The following is a 5,000-nucleotide window of genomic DNA, read 5'->3' on the forward strand; positions in this document are numbered from 1 at the left end:
GTGTGTGTAAGGAGAATGCCTGTGTAAGTACTGTAGTGTGTGTGTGTGTTTACATCTTTGTGTGTGTGTCTACGTGTATATCTATATGTGTGTGTATGCGTTTGTATCTGCGTGCATGTGCATCTGCATGTGTTTGTGTGTATATGTGTGTGTTTGTGAGAGTGTGTGTGTGTGTTTGTGTGCAGACAGAGGCACGTCCTGTTGCGTCTGCATGCCCTGGCTTGTGAAACATCCTCCTGATCCTATTCAGTAACATGAGGAGTGTGTGACAGAGTGTGGAGGAGAGTGTGTGTGTGTATATGAGAGAGTGTAGGAGAATGTGTCTGTATATGAGAGTGTCGGAGAATGTGTGTGTGTGTATGAGAGAGTGTAGGAGAATGTGTGTGTGTATGAGAGTGTAGGAGAATGTGTGTGTGTCTGCATATCTGTGTGTGTGTGTGTGTATCTGTGTGTGTGTGTGTGTGTATCTGTGTGTGTGTGTATCTGTGTGTGTGTGTGTGTATCTGTGTGTGTTTGTGTGTATCTGTGTGTATCTGTGTGTGTCTCAGCTACATGTAGACATTCCAGGCATATCCAGGCCTGCCTGCTGGGTTTGTGATATTCAGACTGAAGCATCCAGCTCACACACCACACATGCACTAAACTACCATATCTTTAACAATACACACGTTCTCAAGCAGTGGTCTTCAACCATGGTCCTCAGGGATCCCCTGTCCTTCAAGTTTTAGATGTTTCCCTGCTCCAACACACCTGATTCAAATCAATGGGTCGTTATCTAGCTCTGTAGAAGCCTGGTAATGTCCATTCATTTGAATCAGGTGTGTTGGAGCAGGGAAACATCTAAAACATGCAGGACAGGGGTCCCTGAGGACCAGGGTTGAAGACCACTGCTCTAAACTTTACTAATATAAAAGAGATGACACTAGTGTATTAGTACATTTGTATTGTATGTGTAAGAGGGGAGTAATACAGCTTCACTGATCAGTGCTACACTAGTCGCACTAGTCAACTACCATCAGGTCAGTGTACTTCCCAAAACATTCTCCTCTTCCTCTCTCCCTTTCTCCTCCTCCTCCTCCTCCTCTTCCTCTCCCCCTCCTCCTCCTCCTCTCCCTTTCTCCTCCTCTCTCCACCTATCCCTCTCTGCTCCTCCTCCTCTCCCTCTCCACCACCTCCTCTCTCCCTTTCCTCCTCCTCCTCTCTCCACCTATCCCTCTCTCCTCCTCCTTCTCCACCTCCTCCACTCCCCCTCTCCACCTCCTTTCATATAATAAAAGGCCAGCAAACAATGACAGAAGCACCACACCTTTCCTCTGGTGAATGTGAGTGTGTGTAGAAGTATGTAAGTGTGTGTTTGTGAAAAAGTGTGCAAGTCTGTTAGAGAGTGTGTATGGATGTGTGGTTAAGTGTTTGTACAGTAGGTGTGTATACGTGTGTGTGTGTGTGTGTGTCACTTTGAGGTCACCAGATCCAAATATAGCTCGAACAGCCAATCACAGCTGTAAGCAAAGATCACATGACGTCAATAGAAACTGATAGCTAAGCTATCTGTTACACAAAAGCACACACACACAGTGACTGCACTACAGCTTCCTCAAGTTGCCCCAGGCAACAAGTAGTTCCTGTCTGTAGAGCGAGGGGGGGAAGAGAGAGGGAGAGAGACAAATAGAGGGTGGGACAAAGAGAGAGAGAAGGAGAGACAAGGAGAGAGGAGAGAGGAAGGGAGGGAGAGAGGGAAGGGGGAGGGTGGGGAGAGAGGAAGGAGAGGGAGGGAGAGGGGGAGGGAGAAGGAGAGAGGGAGAGAGGGAGAGAGAGGGAGAGAGAAGGGAGGAGAGGGAGGGAGAAGGAGGGAGGGAGAGAGAGAGGAGGGAGGAGAGAGAAGGAGAGAGGGAGAGAGAGAGGGAGAGAGGAGGAGGGAAGAGGGAGGGAGAAGGAGAGAGGGAGAGAGGGAGAGAGGAGAGAGAAGGAGAGAAGGAGAGAGGGAGAGAGAGGGAGAAAGGGAGAGAGAGAGGGAGGGAGGAGAGAGAAAGAGAGAGAAGGAGAGAGAGAGAGGGAGAGAGGGAGAGAGAGAAAGAGAGAGGGAGAGAGAAGGAGAAAGGGAGAGAGAACGAGAGTGGAGAGAGAAGGAGAGAGGAGAGACACTTGATACACTGTGACACTCACACGTCTGCCCTTTCTCTCCCTCCCTCCTCCCTCCCTCCCTCCTCCCTCCCCTCCCTCCCCTCCCCTCCCTCCTCCCTCCCCCTCCCTCCCTCCCTCCCTCCCTCCCTCCCTCTCTCTCTCTCTCTCTCTCTCTCTCTCTCTCTCTCTCTCTCTCTCTCTCTCTCTCTGTGTGTGTGTGTGTGTGTAAGTGTGTATATACACACACGTGTTCATATGGGTGTGGGTGTGTGTGTGTATGTGTGTGTCAGTGCTGGTGCCAGAAGGAATGACAGATTAAGAGAGACGAAGGGAGACAGGAAGAAGAGGAAGTCTTTGTATTATCAACTAAGACAGTCACTTCCTGTCCGGCAGTGTGCCCTCCACTCACCAGGAAAGTGTGTGTGTGTGTGCGTGTGTTCTTCAATAATCATCTTGAGTGTATCTTTTTGTGTATGTATGTGTGTATGTACAGTATGCATTTGTGTTTCTTTGTGTGAGTGTATATATGTATGCTAGTGTACCTATATATGTGTGTGTGTGTGTGTATGTATGAGTGTGTGTGCACGCGTGTGTGTGTGTGTGTGTGTGTAAGAGAAGTATAACAGTCCAGTAAGCCAGGGTAATTCCCAGTGGATTTATGACATGAAGCAGAAAGGCTTTTGAAAGAGTATTAATCTCTAACTATGACAACTAAAGCAGTTTGAGAGGTGTGTGTGTGTGTGTTTGAGGTGTGTGTGTGTGTTTGAGGTGTGTGTGTGTGTGGCTGGACAGTGTAATAGTGAGAAGCGAGAGAGTGGGAACAGGTTGGGAGAGAAGAGACAGGGAAAGAGGGGATGATGAAGGAGAGGAGAGAAAGAGAACTGGATGATGGAGAAAGAGAGAAATCTGAAATGGGATTGGAAGAGAGGGAGGGAGAAAGAGAGAGAACAGTAAAACTAAAGAGGGAAGGGGGGATGAGGAAAAGAAGAAAAGAAAGGATGATAAAGGGAAGAGAGGATTCGTCTCTGCCTATTCCACTCTGTCCATCTCTCTCTCTCTCTCTCTATCCCTCGCTCTCTCTCCTGCGTGGGAAAAGAAACAGGAAATGAGTCAGAAAGAGAGAGAGCGAGAAAATGGGGAATGACAGAAAGATGGAGACGAAAGAGAGGAAGAATTACAGAGACAGAGAGATGGGAGACGGACAGCAGGAGAAAGACAGGAAGAGAGAAAGAAAGGTAGAGAAGGAGAAATGGAGAGAGAAGCAAGACAAACCAAATATCACTTTTCAGGTTTTAGAAGAGAAGTAATGTGAGGAGGGAGAGAGAGGGGGAGGGGAGAGGGAGAGAGAAAAGGAATGGGAGAGACGGAGGGAGAAATAGGGAGGGAGAAATACTTTTTTGACTTCTAAAGATACCTTTATTTGGCAGTTGGAACTGCCAACTAACCAAGCAATTTCGCCACACCAGCCATTTCTTATTCAAACAAACCCGTTTCACTTACAATTTCACAATTTTACTTTTCAATCAAACTAAGCAACAACAAAAAAGCCTTCCTATTCACAACTTCAGCTCAAGGGAGAGATGAGAGAGAGAGAGAGAGAGAGAGAGAGAGAGAGAGAGAGAGAGAGAGAGAGAGAGAGAGAGAGAGAGAGAGAGAGAGAGAGAGAGAGAGAGAGAGAGAGAGAGAGAGAGAGAGAGAGAGAGAGAGAGAGAGAGAGAGAGAGAACCAGTTTAGCTGGGGTGTGTCTTATACCCTCCCTTGCCAAGCCTAACCCTGAGTGTGCCTGAGTGACAACGTGTGCAAGTGAGTGAGTTCTCCTCAAAAGAGCTTTATTCCCCACAATGCCTGAATAAACCACGATAACAGCTGAAGGAAGAGAGAGAGAGACGGAGAGAGAGACAGCAGAGACAGAGAGAGAGAGAGAGAGAGAGAGAGAGAGAGAGAGAGGGAGGGAGGGAGGGAGGGAGGGGAGGGAGGGAGGGAGGGAGGGAGGGAGGGAGGGAGGGAGGGAGGGAGGGAGGGAGGGAGGGAGGGAGGGAGGGAGGGAGGGAGGGAGGGAGAGAAGAAGAATTCATGGAAGTGATTTTGACTTTGACCAACCTTCCAGACAGTTTCATGACGTCAGTCTGTTGTTATAATATTAGGTCTGTCATCTGTAGAAGAAGTCTATTAATGATGCATTATAATAAGAGAAAATGACTGAGTGTGTGTGTGTGTGTGTGTGTCTGTGTGTGTGTGATCTTCTAGGACACTAGGGCAGAATCAGCCTGAGGAACATCTCTGACATTGTTTCGTTCAGGAACACAATCCCCTACAGACACAACTGGAGAAGGAGGACAGTGCACACACACACACACACACACACCCACACACACACACACGCGCCTGCTTCTGCACGGACATGCACCAAGCGCAACTATATACAAGCAAACACACACACACTGAATCAACAGGCCATTCCATACATGCCTAGGGGGTCAATATGGAGCCAAAAATAAAGACAAAGGAGTGAGAGAAGATGGTGATGGGAGAGAGAGACAGAGGGGGGGGGGAGAGAGAGAGAGACAGAGAGACAGAGAGAGAGAGAGAGACAGAGAGAGAGAGGGAGAGAGAGAGAGAGAGAGAGAGAGAGAGAGAGAGAGGATAGTGGGATAAGGCAGTGAGGGTGAGCTTGAAATGTGATTAGATCCAGAAGGATCACATGATAGACAGAACAACATAGACCAGATGAGGAGGAGAGGAGGAGGAGGAGAGGAGGAGGAGGAGAGGATTGGGTGGGAGAGAGGGTAATAAGAAAGAGAAGGAGGGTGTATGAATCAGTGTGTGTTTTGTTTGTTTTGGTGTGTGTGTGTGTGTGTGTGTATGAGTGTGTGTGTGTG

At 48.3% G+C, this 5,000-nt stretch overlaps 1 protein-coding gene across 1 annotated transcript in view; it reads right to left on the minus strand.

The window, feature by feature from the left end:
• The window catches only part of plcb3 (phospholipase C, beta 3 (phosphatidylinositol-specific)), a 27,941-nt gene that overhangs the window by 14,916 nt on the left and 8,025 nt on the right, over positions 1-5,000 (minus strand). The gene's annotated exons all lie outside the window — the stretch shown is intronic.

Source organism: Hypomesus nipponensis, chromosome 25 (assembly GCF_054491055.1).
Source record: "Hypomesus nipponensis isolate SF chromosome 25, ASM5449105v1, whole genome shotgun sequence".
Classification (NCBI taxonomy): domain Eukaryota; kingdom Metazoa; phylum Chordata; class Actinopteri; order Osmeriformes; family Osmeridae; genus Hypomesus; species Hypomesus nipponensis.